Here is a 17,898-nt window from a genome sequence, read left to right as displayed (position 1 = left end):
TACATGTGTGAATACATAGACAAACAGAGTGTCACTAGTATGCCTCTACTTGACTAGCTCGTTAATCAAAGATGGTTATGTTTCCTAGCCATAGACATGAGTTGTCATTTGATTAACGGGATCACCTCATTAGGAGAATGACGTGATTGACATGACCCATTACGTTAGCTTAGCACCCGATCGTTTAGTATGTTGCTATTGCTTTCTTCATGACTTATACATGTTCCTATGACTATGAGATTATGCAACTCCCGTTTACCGGAGGAACACTTTGTGTGCTACCAAACGTCACAACGTAACTGGGTGATTATAAAGGTGCTCTACAGGTGTCTCTAAAGGTACTTGTTGGGTTGGCGTATTTCGAGATTAGGATTTGTCACTCCGATTGTCGGAGAGGTATCTCTGGGCCCACTCGGTAATGCACATCACTATAAGCCTTGCAAGCATTGTGACTAATGAGTTAGTTACGGGATGATGTATTACGGCACGAGTAAAGAGACTTGCCGGTAACGAGATTGAACTAGGTATCGAGATACCGACGATCGAATCTCGGGCAAGTAACATACCGATGACAAAGGGAACAACGTATGTTGTTATGCGGTCTGACCGATAAAGATCTTCGTAGAATATGTGGGAGCCAATATGGGCATCCAGGTCCCGCTATTGGTTATTGACCGGAGAGGTGTCTCGGTCATGTCTACATAGTTCTCGAACCCGAAGGATCCGCACGCTTAAAGTTACGATGACAGTTTTATTATGAGTTTATGTATGTTGATGTACCGAAGGAGTTCGGAGTCCCGGATGAGATCGGGGACATGACGAGGAGTCTCGAAATGGTCGAGACGTAAAGATCGATATATTGGACGACTATATTCGGACTTCGGAAAGGTTCCGAGTGATTCGGGTATTTTTCGGAGTACCGGAGAGTTACGGGAATTCGTATTGGGCCTTAATGGGCCATACGGGAAAGGAGAGAAAGACCCCAAAGGGTGGCCGCACCCCTCCCCATGGGCTAGTCCGAATTGGACTAGGGAGGGGGGGCGCCCCCTTCCTTCTTTCTCCTTCCCCCTTCCCTTCTCCTACTCCCACAAGGAAAGGAGGAGTCCTACTCCCGGTGGGAGTAGGACTCCCCCCTTTGGCGCGCCTCTCCCTTGGCCGGCTGCCTCCTCCTTGCTCCTTTATATACGGGGGCAGGGGGGCACCCCATAGACACAACAATTGATCCTTGAGATCTCTTAGCCGTGTGCGGTGCCCCCCTCCACCAAATTACACCTTGATAATACCGTTGCGGAGCTTAGGCGAAGCCCTGCGTCGGTGGAACATCATCATCGTCACCACGCCGTCGTGCTGACGAAACTCTCCCTCAACACTCGGCTGGATCGGAGTTCGAGGGACGTCATCGAGCTGAACGTGTGTAGAACTCGGAGGTGCCGTACGTTCGGTACTTGATCGGTCGGATCGTGAAGACGTACGACTACATCAACCGCGTTGTGATAACGCTTCCGCTGTCAGTCTACGAGGGTACGTGGACAACACTCTCCCCTCTCGTTGCTATGCATCACCATGATCTTGCGTGTGCGTAGGATTTTTTTTTTGAAATTACTACGTTCCCCATCATCTTGGTGATGATGAAGGGACCTTTCCAAGCAGGAGAAAGCTTGTGGGGCCGTTGCTGATCCACTCGGAGCACAAGGTCTCCTTCCTGAAATGCTCGACCTCGCACGTTTCTGTCATGGAATCGACGGAGGTCTTGCTGATAAATGGTCGACCGGATCAAAGCAATCTCTCTTTCTTCTTCCATAAGGTCAATAGCATCCTGTCGAGCTTGTTCTGCTTCAGCTTCTGAAAAAAGTTCTACTTGGGGCGCGCTGTGAAGCAAATCACTCGGAAGCACGGCTTCAGCCCCATAGACCATGAAGAAAGGGGTCCGACCAGTCGACCGATTTGGTGTTGTTCTCAATCCCCAAAGGACTGATGGTAACTCGTCCACCCAAGCGCCAGCCGCATGCTTGAGATCATGCATCAATCGGGGTTTCAGCCCTTGGAGGATCAAACCATTTGCTCACTCTGCCTGCCCATTCGACTGTGGATGCGCGACACACGCGTAGTCGACCCGAGTTCCTTGGGAGGCGCAGAATGCTCCGAACTCATCAGAATCAAAGTTGGAGCCATTATCCATGATAATACTGTGAGGGACTCCATATCTGAACGTCAGCTCTCTGATGAAGCTGATGGCAGTGCCTGAATCGAGATTCTTGATGGGCTTGGCTTTGATCCACTTGGTGAACTTGTCGACTGCTACTAACAGATGAGTGAAACCGCTTCTGCCGGTCCTTAAGGGTCCGACCATATCCAATCCCCAAATAGCAAATGGCCAGACGAGTGGGATGGTCTTCAAGGCTGATGCAGGCTTGTGGGACATGTTGGAGTAGAACTGACAACCTTCACATTTGTCGACTATATCTTTTGCCATCTCATTTGCTCGTGGCCAATAGAATCCTGCTCGGTATGCTTTGGCCACGATGGTCTGAGAGGACGCATGGTGACCACAGGTCCCCGAGTGGATATCATTGAGGATCATTTGACCTTCTTCTGGCGTGATGCATCGCTAAGCAAGTCCAGTAGCACTCTCTCTGAAAAGCCGTCCACCTATCACGGCGAAAGCTTTGGATCAACGGACAAGCTGACGGGCCTCATCTTCATCTTCCGGAAGTTCCTTTCTGAGCAGGTAGGCAATATAAGGCACCGTCCAATCGGGGGTGACGACCAAAACCTCCATGAGGAGGTCGACCACGGCTGGGATTTCAACTTCAGTCAGATCAGTAGAACTTTTTGGTTGCGGGGGCTCTTCTGTGAAAGGATCCTCTTGAACTGACGGTGTGTGAAGATGTTCTAAGAACACATTGCTAGGAATGGCCTCCCGCTTAGAACCTATCTTTGCCAAGTCATCAGCTGCTTGATTCTTCAGTCGGGGTATATGGTGGAGCTCTAACCCTTCAAACTTCTTTTCTAACTTTCTCACTGCATGGCAGTAGCCAGTCATAGCTGGGATCCTGATGTCCCACTCTTTCATCACTTGATTAACCACTAAATCTGAGTCGCCGTAAACCATTAGGTGATGGACGCCGAGTGAAATGGCCATACGCAACCCATACAGAAGTGCCTCATATTCAGCTTCATTGTTGGAGTAATCAAAGTGAATCTGGAGAATGTAACTGAGCTTGTCGCCTCGTGGGGATACCAAGACTACCCCAGCACCAGAACCATTCAGCATCTTGGATCCATCAAAGAACATAGTCCAATGATCCGAGTGAATCTGGGTCGGTTGTTGCTGCTCAACCCACTCGGCGAGGAAATCCGCAATTGCTTGGGACTTGATTTCTTTCTTTGCCTCAAACTTGATATCCAACGGAAGGAGTTCAATCGCCCATTTTGCCACTCGACCAGTTGCATCTCTGTTGTTCAGAATTTCTGACAATGGAGCGTCACTGACGACTGTAATTGAATGATCTGAGAAGTAATGTGCAACCTTCTTCGTGGTCATGTAAATTCCATAAACAAGCTTCTGATAATGCGGATATCTCTGCTCGGATGGAGTCAAGACTTCAGAAATATAGTACACTGGGCGCTGAACCTTGTAAGCTTTACGTTCCTCTTCCCGCTCGACCGTGAGTACTGTACTGACCACTTGTCCAGTGGCTGCAATATAAAGCAGTAAAGGCTCTTTGCTGATTGGGGCAGCGAGCACCAGCTGAGTGGAAAGCAGGGCTTTGAGCTCTGCAAACGCTGCGTCAGCTTCAAGAGTCCACTCGAACTTATCAGATTTCTTCATCAGTCGGTAAAGAGGCAATGACTTTTCACCGAGACGAGAGATGAATCGACTCAAAGCGGCCAAACAACCAGTAAGCTTCTGAACGTCATGCACACGCACAGGGCGCTTCATTCGAAGGATTGCACCAACTTTCTCTGGGTTTGCGTCGATCCCTCGTTCGGAAACAAGGAAACCGAGTAACTTTCCACCTGGGACTCCGAATGTGCACTTCGACGGATTAAGCTTGATATCATATCTCCTCAGGTTGGAAAAGGTTTCAGCGAGGTCAGCCAGTAGGTCGAAACCTTTACGCGACTTAACCACGATGTCATCCATATATGCTTCCGCATTCCGACTGATTTGAGTGAGTAGGCACTTCTGAATCATTCTCATAAATGTGGCACCAGCATTCTTGAGACAAAAGGGCATGGTAACATAGCAAAAGCACCTGAATGGGGTGATAAAAGCTGTTTTTATCTCATCAGGCCCATACAGTCGAATCTGATGGTACCCGGAATAAGTGTCCAAAAAGGACAAGCGCTCGCATCCCGCAGTCGATTCGACAATTTGATCGATGCGGGGGAGAGGGAAATGATCTTTCGGGCAGGCCCGATTAATATGCTTGAAGTCGATGCACATGCGAAGTGAATCGTCTTTCTTGGGAACCATGACGACATTGGCGAGCCACTCGGAGTGGTATATCTCTCGATGAACTCAGCTGCCAGAAGTCGAGCCACCTCCTCGCCAATGGCCTTCCTCTTCTCCACGGCGGACCGACGGAGATGCTCTTTGACAGGTTTTGCTTTTGGGTCGACTCGCAAACGATGCTCAACCAGTCCCCTGGGTACACCTGGCATGTCAGAAGGCTTCCATGCAAAGATGTCCCAGTTCTCACGGAGGAACTGGATGAGCGCTTCTTCCTATTTGCTGTCAAGTGTTGTTGAAATATGAGTCGGGGCAGCATTGGGATCGGTCGGGTCAATGTGAACTGGCTTCGTTTCACCAGACGACTGAAATGCAGATTCTGAAGCAGGCTTCTTGGCATGCAACAAATCACTCGGATTTGCGTTCTTCTGATATTCTTGCATTTCCACTGCTGCCATCTGTTCATCGGCGATCTTTGAGCCTTTCTGGAGGCACTCTTCCGCTCTCTGCCGATTACCAGTGACTGTGATCACGCCCCTGGGACCAGACATCTTCAGCTTGAGGTATACGTAACATGGTCGAGCCATGAAACGGGCATATGCAGGTCTTCCCAGAATAGCATGATAGGCACTGTGAAAATCCACAACTTCAAATGTCAACTTTTCTTTGCGGTAATTCTTCGAATCACCGAAAACCACGTCAAGAGTGATCTGGCCGATCGAATCGGCTTTCTTCCAAGGGATGACGCCGTGGAACCGCATGTTGCTCTCACTGAGCTTGGATATCGGAATGCCTGTCCCCCTGAGGGTCTCAGCACACAAAATATTCAAGCCACTGCCACCATCCATCAGTACTTTGGTCAGTCGGGTGCCCCCAACGACTGGGTCGACCACCAACGCTTGCCTCCCGGGGGTGGCTACGTGTGCTGGGTGATCGGACTGGTCGAATGTGATAGGAGTCTTTGACCACTTCAAATATGTCGTTGTTGCCGAAGCAACCATGTTCACATCTCTATTTATGACTTTTAGTCGACTTTTGCTCTCGATGTCAGCAAAAATCACTAAGGTGGAATTGACATCGGGGAAACCATCCTCCTCCTCTTTGTCTTCATCCTTATCAGATTCCTTCTCTTTTTCACTGGGCTGATTCTCTCGGAACTACTGGATAAGGAGTCGACACTGTCGAGTGGTATGCTTGGGATAAAGCAAGTTCCCCTCTTCGTCCTTCTTGGTGTGTATATGACATGGCAAATCTAGCACATCATTTCCTACTTGATCTTTTACCTTCTTGGAGATCCAGGGCCCCTTAGGCTTTCCCTTGAATTTTCCTTGGGTCACAACTGCAGCCTCTTCAGGACTCGCGGGCTCGGCTTTGCGCTTCTGCTTCCGATTGGAATTACCTCCTCCGGTGTCCTGGCCGACTGGTTTGCTCTTGCCACTGCGGAGTCGGTCCTCTTCCTCTTAGCGTACCGAGTGGCTATTTCCATCATTCGGGTCAGAGTCATATCTCATGTCCGACCGAATTTCAGGTTAAGCTCCCTCTATCGAACACCCTCTTTGAAGGCGCATACTACTTGGTGCTGAGACACATTCTCCACTGTGTGATGTAAAGTGGTCCACCTCTAGATGTAATCCCTCAAGGTTTCATTCGGTTTCTGTACACAATGTTGTAACTCGGCCAACCCTACAGGTCGTTTGCATGTGCCCTCAAATGTCCTGACAAACACTCGGGCCAACTCTTCCCAACTAAATATACTGCCTGGAGCCAACTGATTCAGCCATGCTCTGGCCGAACTCTCTAACATCACGGGAAGATGCTTCATGGCTACCTCATCATTACCACCACCGATCTGTACGGCCACTCGGTAATCCTCCAGCCAAGTGTCAGGCTTCGACTCACCGGTGAACTTGCTCACTCCCGTTGCCAACCTGAAGTTGGGAGGAATCTCAGCGGCTCTGATAGCCCTGCTGAAACACTCAGGTCCGGAGACATGAACTCTGCTGGCAGTCGGGCGGTTTCTGTTGAGTCCTTCCCTGTGTGCTCTGTTCCTGTCGACCAGACCTTGAACGAGGATCGACCTCGCATCAAACCCTGGCTCTCTTGGGTCAACTGGGACCCTCCGCTCATCACTGTACGGGCGCCTGTCATCATATTGCCGGGGCACATATGGTCCGCTCCTCGGAGGGGGGCGTAGGCACTCGACAGCGGTCATCACGGCCGAGTCGATGATCATACTGCTCGTGATTCCGACCCAAATACTGCTCTTGGCGATGCCCATGTCCCTCACGCCGCGGGGGCGATCTTGGGCCATGAGCCGAGTGTACTGTGTCAGCCACCACAGATCTATTGTGGATCCTGTTGCGAGACTGAGAAACAACTGTGTTTTGCTCTCCTGCCGCCCGGAGCAATGCCCTGATCTGCATCAAACCCCTTCCAACCTCTGACTGGGACGGCTGGATCGACTCTGCTATACGGGCCGCAGTTGTAAGATTCTGAATCGGAGTGCGGTATACCTGAGGTCCAGGCAGGAACAACTGTCGCCGTCGACTGGATTCGGGGATCTGCTGCCGAGCGCGCTCGTCGAGTGAATTTGAAGGTTCTCCAGCCATGCGCGCTCAGCTAAAGTGGCCAGGCGCGCAGACTCCAAGGCCCGGGCCTCGGCGGTCTCCCCGATGATGGGAGTGTGGAGGGCCTCCATGTTGCAGCGGTGCAGCTCCTCCCTCTGCTGTGAAGTGAGGGCTTCGGGATGATATTCCTCATGAACACAAGATGGGTCGCCGCCGCCATCGCCACCGTCGCCGCGATGGAAACCAGGCGGGCTGCGCGGCGTGTCGACCATCAGGACTTCCGTCGCGGGGTCGCTGCTGTCGCACTCGGACAGGGTCTCGACGGAGCCGGTCGACATGTCGAATAGCCCGTAGAGAGATTCGTCAGGCTCGATTGCCGTGACTTGAGGGGTGGCCGACTGACGGGCCACCGCGTGCTTCACCCACCGCTGAAGCCGCGATCGACCAGATCGTTTGCGGCGACGAGCAGCGGCAAGCGAAGACGTTGTGGGAGCTGGCCGATAATGAGTCGACGGCTGCCGCAGAAGAACGCCGCGAACGCACGCGCAAAAGTGCGTCGCCCCGCAAACGGGGAGCGCCTCGACATCGAGGGGAGCCTCCTGGAGCCAGGCGGAGTCGTCGGCGAAGAAAACGAGCGCGCCGAGACTGATCTCGCGGCCCTCAGCCAATCCACCGCCGGAAACCATGATGATTGGAATCGAAAAAATCGCAACCTCACCGGAAAGTCGCTAAGACACCCGCCCCACGGTGGGCGCAAACAGTTGTGGTTCTAAGGCTGACAGTAGAATAGGGGGTACATAGGAGGAGGCAAGATCCTAGCTACGATGAGGTTGTGCACGCAAGATTTACGAGTTCAGGCCCTTCTGAGAAGAAGGAAAAGCCCTACGTCTCGATGCCCGGATGCGGTCGACTGGATTATGCGTGAAGTTACAGGGGGTGCGAACCCTTGTCTCAGTGGAGGGGGTGGCTTATATAGAGTGAGCCAAGACCCCAGCCAACCCACGTTACCAGGGGTTCAATGTACTCATTAAGACTACAGAGTGAACGCCTGACCGTTGCCATCCTGAGTGAATTTACATCTTCTGTACTCCGAGTGGTTTCTGATATGGTCGAATGATTATATCCTAGTCGAATGGAATTTGGGTTATCCAAGTGGAACTGTTGGTCGAGTGGGCTGCATTCTGTGGTAATTTCAGTTGGTAGGTGTTGTCGTCCTTTGAATGTCTTTGACTATAGGGTAGTGCCCTTGGGAAGGGTGTCTACGTTAGTCCTATTACCCTACCCTAAGTACATGTCATTGTCAATCACACCCCCTCGCGGTCCTTGAGTGAATAGCTCCAAACAACTTTGCTATCATCACCTTAGGACTTCCTTATTTTCGACCCTAGCAATAACAGTGTTGCCATCCACATGCTTTACACTATAGCCCTTCATTTCTAAATTTATATCTCCTTTAGCTCTGTTTTGATACTCTTGAACAACTCACCTCCGGCCCATATATCAGTGCCCCCTCACTCCCTCTCACATATCGTGCTCGCCATGGCTATTTTACCATCAATGCACCGTAATTTTACGTTTCGTAAGTTGTCTTATTTCCGACGTAAAAAGAGACCGTAAGAAAATATATAATCGTCGTAAAAAATATTTTATATTATGTAAAATTACAAACGTAAAAACATAATGTAAAATACACATAAACTACAAATTTTCTTGTCTTATGACCTATATATTTATTTTCTTATGCCAAATTTTATGTAGTGAATCAATATGAATGTAACTATTTGAATTCCAAGCATAATTTAATGATGAAATGATCGTAAGATTACCTCGGGTGAAGAATAACTTATTCTGCACCCTCGGCTGGACTTTTCTGTTATTAGTAACAGAATATTATTCTGTTACCTGGGCTCTATAAGGACGCGACGAGCTACACCGTAGAAACTCCCCGAGCCATCCTCAACCTAACCCACCTCCTTCCGCCGGCAGACGTCGTGGGCGAGCGAGCGATGGCGTCAGCCGGAGCGAGGGAGCCCGCGGCGCCGTGACTGGCCGCCGACGGAGCCCATCGAACTGAACCTCCCCGCGGCCCACCACTTCTTCCACCTTCCTTCTTCCGCAGCGAGTGGATCGGCCGCACCGACCACCGGCCTCACCACCGCGCCGCCGCCCCAGCCACCGGCCCCCCACCGCGCCGCCGCCTCCCTCCCCGCGCGCAGCGCCGCCCGGCCTCATCCTCCCTGCCCCCGCCTCCTCCCCTTCGCCAGCGCGCCTCCACCTCCCGGCCGCCGGCGCGGCTCCACCTCCTCGTCCCGGCCGGCCAGGTGATGCGCGCGCATCAGTTCGCGCGAGGCCCGGCCGCCAGGCACCCTTTCGCCATCTGGCGCGACGCCATGGGTAAAGCCAGAGATGGAGCTATTCCAGCACCGGCACCTGCGACGTCAGTCCACCGACGTGCTTGGCGCCGTCCACAACTCGATCGCGCTCGAGCTTATGCTCCAGATCACCTTCTTCAATGTTCCGGCCACGGTTCCCCACTGCCAACACGAGATCCCAACCACTTCTTCTGTAAAAACTGAAGTTATCTAGTTAGTAGTCCTCATTTGCTTAATTCTGCAGTTCTTTAGTTTACCATTGCTTAATTGCCAAGTGTACGGATACATTCTTGGTTTGTTTTAAGTCTGGTGAGTGATTCCGTTCTTCGAGTTGTTGACCATGTTGTATCTGTTCCAGTCGGATTAGCTCCTTCACCGGTTTCTGAAGATGGGAAGTTCAGAGTTTGAGCAAGCGAAGGTATCTCCTGACCTGAAACAGCTCCTCCCATTTCTTTGGCTTCTCCTTAATCTTATTACGGTTTTAAATTTTTGTTCAGTTGTTTCCTTGGATGATTCGCTAATTAAGATGCCCCTGATTACTTCAATCCTTTGTATGTCTTGAGCAAGCAAAACTGGTCTGACATGGTTGTTGTTGCTTCAGGCACACTTGCACGTCGACTGTGCTCAGCCACCAGCAATAACTTGGCAGAGGAAATTCGATGATGAAGGCAAGAAGGTTGCTATGCTTAGCATGACCACTGATATCTTCACAGTTGTAAGCAAGCATGTCAACATGGACTGCACCTTCCTAAATTTTGCATTTAGAACCAAGGATGCATGCTACCTTTGCTACATAAACACCGACCATGGTCATGGTTGTGCTGCAGATACCATTGATTTTTAAAATGCTTCGATTACACGTCGAAGGAATCGCGAAAAACCAAGTGAGTCGCTTTTCTGTCATTGAACATTCAGCTAACCTGTCAACCAGCATGCACATGTACTTGAAATGCCGGTGCAAATTACTCTGCCTAGTCAGTACTCAGTAGCCAGTGAAATTGTTGAACAATTATTATCTTGTTTCCCAAAGGTTGCCGTCTATGATCCGCTCAGGAAATGGATGGACAACTGCTACCGCGGGGTACCCCTTGGCGGACTAGGGTAAGTTCTTTCGATGTTTCGGGTCCTGATTTTGCTCTGAGACTTGCCATGGTTGTGTTGTGACATTCATGCATGGCTCTGCAACTGACTGAACTTCAGATGACGGTTTTATTCAAAGTGCATTCTCTTCTCCTTCTTTTCAGTTCAGGAAGCATAGGGAGAAGCTACCGAGGGTACTTTCAGCAGTTTCAAATATTCCCCAGGATCTATGAAGAGAAGCCTGTCCTTGCCAACCAGTTCTCAGTAATAATAAATTTACACTTGCTTTCATGAGTTGCAGTGCCCAATTTATGGTGGAAAAACGTCTTATATTGTCCACTATTTTCTCATGTCTAGGCATTCGTTTCGCATCCTGGGGGGAAGAGCTACTCGACGGTGTTGAAACTGGTATGCTGCTATTTTTGTCAGGCTCGCCTTTTCGATGCGCAAAATGATGAGGGATAAAGCTCTGGTATGCTGCTATTCCTTGCTTGTGTTTGTTACTGTGCCGTGTTACTTGTAGTAACAGCTGGTCTCATGCATTCTCAACCATATGTTAACAGGTCAGGAGACTTTCTGCATGCGAGACAATGGGCAACAAGTTTTGATTATATTGATACCTAATAATAGCATGTGCTCATTTTTGAACTGAAACAAAAAGAGTCTCTCTAATAATAAATGGGCTCTCTAATAATAAGTTCTAAGGAAATAAATATAGAAGTTCATATTTCAAAACAAATGAAGTATTTTGGAAGTAAAATAAACTATTTCAAAGTACACAAATTATATTTAGGTATCTTTGTGTACTTCAACGTTACTGTACATGAACTTGTACATTTGCCTATCCGTCAAACAGTTTGAGTTGCACTTTTTTTTTGCCATATTTGATCTATCATATTTCTCTAGTTCCATCTCGTTCGTGAGTTCTTTTGACCGAGAGCTAGTAAGATCAAACATGAATTTACATCAGTTCAAAAAACAGATTGTTGGGAAATAAGATTAAGACCAGAAACAAGAAAGATGTACAAAAAGAAAATTAAAAACCGTTTCATTTGGACCTATATAAGAAAACAATTTGCTGATCACTACGAAATTTAAATAAAAACTTGGAAAAGTTTGAAAAAAATCACATAAAAAGTTCGAACTCCAAAACCTGGCAAGTTCATGGTAAAAACAAAAAAAAGGCAGAAAAGGTACAATTTATTTTTCAGTGTACCTATAATGTCCAGTTTTTCTTTCAGTTCAATTCCTAGATTTCATTCAGTTCAATTCTTATGTAGGTACTTGGCGGTGGCATTGCTTCACTTCCCTTGTTATGCTCTCTTCGCCCAAGTTCCGAGAATCAAGAAAACAAATACTAGTGCTTGCATGAAAATGTACGAGCAAAAAAAACCCACAAAGGCCTTTGCGTAGAAACATCACCTCCACACCCCCTCCATTCATGCGCAGTACATGCTTCTCCTGCCGCCGCGCCGCCTGGATCCAACGAGGCTGCGTCACACTGGCCCCGGATCCGCCCGCTTCCAATGAGGCTGCGTCACCCGCCGGCGCACCTCTGCCTCGCCGTGGGCAGTGGATGCTTCTCCGCAGCTCAACCTCCTGGTAGCGGGTAGTTCGATGCTCCCTGTCGCGCTACGATCAGCGCTCCCTCGAGCTCAACAAGAAATTCTTTCCGGCTGCGTCTGCACCTCTTAAAAGGTACTAATTCAAACACTGGAGCTGGTTCTTCAAACGATTAAACTGAAATTATTACTTCAACTACTGTTATTAAGTTCACACACTCGAAGGAGGGATCATTGTTTCTTATTGGAGAAGGCCTGATGTTTAGTTGGTGTCTGTGTGGTACCTACACCAGCATTTTCCATCAAGACCTCCAGAAAGAGAGATCATCTCAAGGTGAAAATAAGAAATCCTTTTACTGCTCTCTTTATTGTCTCACTCGATTCATATTATTATATGTACACAAATCCATGTCATCCTGAATTTGTTACACCGGTGCGGGAGCAAAAAACAGATGCACAAGTTCATCTTTTGTGACACTCAGTTCGAATTCTGATTTTAGTTCAGTGCAATTCTTATTTTCTGTTCAGTTCATTTTCTTATTTTAGTATGGTGCCTTATTGAGTTTCTACTCTTCTGAATTTTGGTTACCACACCCCTGTCTGGTGGTTCAGATATTCATTTTTGAGAAGTACTGAGAATAAAAATTAAAAGCCGTCCATCAAAAAGGTTCACATAGCATTATACTGTTTCACATGGTATTGTCCAGTAAGTACATAAGTCATGCTCTTATTTGCAGATCATGCAAGTTCAACTATATAACCGCATGCATGTCTCCCTTAGTCCGACTATTGCTGCTGCTTCAAATCACAAAATTTGATTCAGCCAGTAAGTTGGTGCTAGTGGATCAAGTCCAGATCAACTATTTTTATGTTGGTTGTTACAATATTGTTTGAGTGAAGAACTGCATGGAAGTATAGCATAATGTAGGAGCTTTGATTTACAAAAAAATAAGGCACCACCACCAGCCCGTCCACCACGGTTGCTGGCAGCCGTCCAAGTTGAGCGCTGATGGTAGTCCTCTGCGTGCATCAACGGCACTCTCTCACTGTCGCCGCCTAGCCCGTGCCCGCAGCCATCCACCTCACCGCCGCGAGGCACCTCCCGGACATCACCGCCAAGAGCCTCTCTCCGCCACCACGCCTGGTAGTTGAACTTACACGGGATGACCTGTGACCAACTGCCCCGCCTCTACAAGCTTCTCGGGGATGACTTGGTAGTCGCTGGGATTCCCTGCAGTCGCCAAAGCGCGGCGTGCTCGTGATCTCCGCCTCCATCAGCTCCAGTTCACCAGAGCAATCAGTCCAGAGGAGGAGGTGTAGCCAGTCCACCCGATCTCCAACGTCTTATTCCACCTACAAAAAAATTCTTTTTGAGTTCTATTCTTCGTCACAGGTTCACAGCTATTACCTCAGTTCAAAAGTGCCAACGTGTTTAGTTCAGACTATACTAAATGTCCATATTGTAGATAATATTTGCATTGTCTTAAATTTCTGGAAATAAGCTTCAGTACAAGAAAAATGGGTCAGTCAGTTCATCCATATCCACACCCCGTCGACGTGCGGCGGCAGGAAACATTTCCAGGTTGTTTTCTTTCTCTCTTTGCTTAGCACAAAAGTGCGCAAATGCCTAGCAGAAATATAACTTGTTCGTATAAATGGGTAGGTTCATGAAAATTTGTATTAGTAGTTCGGTGAAAGGATTCACATCAGTTCAAAACATTTTTGAATGTTCAGTAAATGTTCAAATAGACCAGAGGCTTTCACCTCATTCGAAAAGCCTAAAGCAACAGTACAATGATAGAAAGAAATCAGTTCAAAAAAACATGTTGGAGGTTTGTCGGAATGACAAAAAAACATCACTTCAATTTTCCTGTACCATCGCTTTTATTGCTAAATGTTTTAGTCACTTGTTTTCTTGATGCCATCAGGTATTGCTTAAATACTTCGGTCTTGTGCCGCTGGTACTAGTGTGGATGGGTAGCAAGTTCAACTACCAATCCACACCAAGTTCAGGCATGTTGCATGTTTCCCACACGTTCCTAGAAGTTGTTCTAGGATTGGAAAGCTAGCAGCAACACTCTTGTTTTCACTATTTAAGTTCACCTCAATTTCTAATTTAAGTTCTGTTCATAGGAGTGCTTGTAATCAATTAGTTTGGTTTTACTTATGTTCCATGAATTTCTAGTACCCTGATAGATTTGGTAGTGACATGATCTCCCTCTCCACCACTCAAGGATATACGCTGTCCTAGTCCAGCCCCATGGCATACATTAACTTAGTTGTTATAGCAAAAAACAGTACAAAACTCTTTTTATTTTTATTTTTGAACTTATGATGTTACTGTACATTAACTTGGTTGTTCTTTTCACATGAACTTGTACATTGCCTTGTCAGGTTGTGCGTCTACTACTCAAAAGTCTGCAATAGTTGAACGAAAATTTAATTTTTGTTAGTTTGTTGTCATGGACAGTACAGGTGCACATTGTTGTGTAGTACATGTGTCCATTGATGTGTTTGAATCCCTTCCGTTCACTTTGATTCCTACAGGTGGTTCAAATGTGTCGAGCGGCAGCATCGCTTGATCCCTAGTGGTTGCCCGCGCAAGGAGGATACAGGGATGCTACAGTGGTGGAGGAGTCAGTACATGTAGTAGCTAGCTCAAGAAAAGGTATTGTCCTGTAGCTTTGGTCTTACCTAGTATGGATAACATTTTTATGGAAAACTTGCTATTTCCTTGGTGCGCTAACATGATGTGTTGGAATATCAGCCAGCGGCCTGCTCTGGCCATGCCGCACCACCACTGGCACGTCCACCATGGTTGCTGGCAGCCGTCCAAGTTGAGCGCTGATGGGAGTCCTTAGCGTGCTTCAACGACACTCTCTCATATCAATCTCTCTTTCTTTGCTCCTGCTATTAAAATGTGTAGATGTGCTGCTTTGCTAATTGAGTAGTTGGGAAGATGTGAAAAGAACATGCTCTCTAGGTGTGTGATTATTCCTGTGAGCACAAATGTATTTAAATGTTTATTTTGTGCTTCAGCTTATGCTTTTGGGCAGTACAAATACATCTTCAAAAATAAGTACAGATGCGGTCTTATAGAACTCTAATTGTTGTTGGATGCTATTCCAAATGCCAATGATCATGCAAAACGGTTATTGCTAGAATCTAGATGATATGTAATATAGTTACCATAGTTTCACCCTATTTTTATGGTTCTAATTATTGTTGCATAAGTCTTTAAAAGAAATGTTCGCTAAATGTTTGTGATCATTGCTTGTAGGTATTCGTATGAACATTAAAATAATGGCTTTTCTTGTAGGAGGTTCAAAGATTGTCGTGGAGCAAGTTCAAGAGATTAGTTTGGTGAAAATAATGTGATCTTTTGGTCAGGATTTTGCATGATCCATAGCCATCAGGCGAGCAGTTCAAGGCCTACTACGCGAGTCGTCTATCGTCTTCTACGCATGATGAGCTTGTTGTCTCTACACATCTAGCATCAGAGTATCTCCTCCCCTTGCCGCACACACATGCCTGCGGTCGAGCTAGTGTTGTTTGTGATTGCTGGTCGTGACTCTTACGTTGTCATTGGACAAATAATTTGTTCTGTAACTCTGTACTGATGGGACCTTCAGCATATATGGTGTTTAGAATTTGTTTGTAACTCTGTACTGTCGGGACCTTCAGCATATATGGTGATCTCAGTATTCTAATCTGTAGGCCAAAAATGGTGAACATTTAAACATCAGTTCAATTTAATAAAACTGAGAAGTCCTACTTTCGGTAAATAGCTGAACCTAGGTACAACAAAGTTCTACCATTAGTCATGGGGATTATCCGTTAATGTGTACTATGTTTTTTTGTCAGTTTATGTGTTTTTTTGTTTGTCAGGCCATGTGCAAGTTCGTTATCGGTTCATGTGTATGTGTGTTGGTAACCACTGCTATTGCTGCTAGGTACCGATCTGACCATGTATATGTTATTCATGTACATGTATTATATGTGTGAAAAAATTTCTATATATGATGAGATGATTGCTACTTCAAAGAAGGTATAGGTACATGACAGCTTGATGTGCATGCATGAATAAAAAAATGGTTTGAATCAAAAATATTGATCAGTACGAATTAAAAACAATGATCAGTTTGAAAAATAAAAGATGGTTAGGTTTTGGTATTCTGTAACGTTGACGTCCAAGAAAACGTTCAAGTTCTGCAACTGATCCGTCCCGATGGGACAAGGAGATCAGTCCAGCAGGCGCATTTCAAGTGTCATGTCAGTGCGCCGCCCACCCGTCGCCATGCCTCTCCGCCGCATGTCGTGTCGTGCCGCCTTGCCATCAACCACCGTGGTGGCTCAGCCCTGTAGTGCTTCCACGATCACCACACGCAGCTTCCTTCTATCGTTGTCCTCGCCCTGCTCTCCTCAATATTGGCATTGTAAAAACACAACAAGTTCACAATTAAAAAAGTTATAAGTTCAACACGACGTCCCAGATAAGTTTGAGAAAAAAGCTCAAACAAAATGAAACCCAATGAAAACTCAAATGGTAAAAGTTCAAGTTGCAAAACAAGAGAAGTCCAAAACATCTTGCAAGAAAATTGAGTTAAAAAAACAAACACACGAAATTATTTCCTTTGTCCTCGCCCTGCTCTCCTAAATATAGGCATTGCAAAAACACAACAAGTTCATAATTAAAAAAGTTGTAAGTTCAATACGACGTCCCAGATAAGTTTGAGAAAAAAGCTCAAACAAAATGAAACCCAATGAAAAATCAAATGGTAAAAGTTCAAGTCGCAAAACAAGAGAAGTCCAAAACATCTTGCAGAGTTAAAAAAAACAAACACACGAAATTATTTCCTTTTGAAAAAATATCATTCAGTTCAACGATATAAACCATGCAAGTTCGGGAACTATGATACCCAAAAAACAGAGTGAAGTCTAGTATGTGAAAACATGCTCAGTACAAAACCATACGAACATCAGTGCAAGTACTCTTTTCTCGGAACCATTCAAAATTACTCTGAAAAATACCTCAGTACAAACACACACATAGATCAGTACGAGTACTCTTTTTTTGGACAGAAAAACAACACGATGAGTCTCATCGTATTTCAAAATTACTCTTAAAAGATGGGAGCAACTACAAAATCATAAAGACATCCGTTCAAAGTATTCTTTTTTCGGAACCATTCAAAACTACTCTGTGAAAAATACCTCAGTACAAACATAGACATAAATCAGTATGAGTACTCTGTTTTTTATACAAGAAAAAAAAACACAATGGGTTTCACCTTATTCAAAATTACTTTTAAACGGTTTCGAAGTAGAGAAAACGTTCAACATGACTAAGCTTCACATTTTCGATAGCTATCCAACGGTATATTATTTGCCCCATTTCGACAAGCTTTTTTAAAAAACCGCGTTCAAAACCAATTTTAACCATATTTGAATTTGTATTTAAACCGTAAGGAATTAGAAAAAACTTTCTATACGCAAAAGTTGCGCATTTTCTATAGCTTTCCAACACCGTATCATTTGCGTAAATCCGACAAACCGTTTGCAAAAAACAGTGAAAAAAATTTCGCCCAGAATTTCACCGTTTTTTAAATTACTTTTAAATCATATAGAATTTGAAAAAATAGTAGATATATGGAAGATGCGGATTTTCACAAGCTTTCCAACGCCATCTCATTTGCTCAATTCCGACAAACCGTTTGAAAATTAAGTTGAAAATACGATTCGCGTTTTTGGTTTTGAAAAAACGGTTTTTTCAAAACTGCTCTTAAATCATAATTTTTTTGCAAAACAAATTATAAGATTGTAATGTGGATGTCAAGAGCTTTCCAACGATATATTACACG

At 46.1% G+C, this 17,898-nt stretch overlaps 1 long non-coding RNA gene across 4 annotated transcripts; it reads left to right on the top strand.

Moving 5' to 3' along the window:
- Positions 1-8,972: 8,972 nt before the first annotated feature.
- Positions 8,973-15,679, top strand: LOC123051445 (uncharacterized). Of its 4 annotated transcripts, XR_006424142.1 has the most exons (12): positions 8,973-9,608; positions 9,754-9,813; positions 9,997-10,110; positions 10,223-10,279; positions 10,426-10,496; positions 10,640-10,739; positions 10,833-10,947; positions 11,039-12,173; positions 12,248-12,371; positions 14,585-14,705; positions 14,805-15,020; positions 15,357-15,679. It is a non-coding gene; the product is annotated as an uncharacterized lncRNA (long non-coding RNA). The 4 variants fall into 4 exon arrangements; XR_006424144.1 differs by having other exon boundaries at positions 8,973-9,813; positions 12,331-12,371; XR_006424143.1 differs by having other exon boundaries at positions 8,973-9,813; positions 12,263-12,371.
- Positions 15,680-17,898: the final 2,219 nt, after the last annotated feature.

This window comes from Triticum aestivum, chromosome 2D, assembly GCF_018294505.1.
Source record: "Triticum aestivum cultivar Chinese Spring chromosome 2D, IWGSC CS RefSeq v2.1, whole genome shotgun sequence".
Classification (NCBI taxonomy): domain Eukaryota; kingdom Viridiplantae; phylum Streptophyta; class Magnoliopsida; order Poales; family Poaceae; genus Triticum; species Triticum aestivum.
The sequence above is the reverse complement of the archived record's forward strand: the minus strand, read 5'-3'. Positions and strand labels throughout refer to the sequence as shown.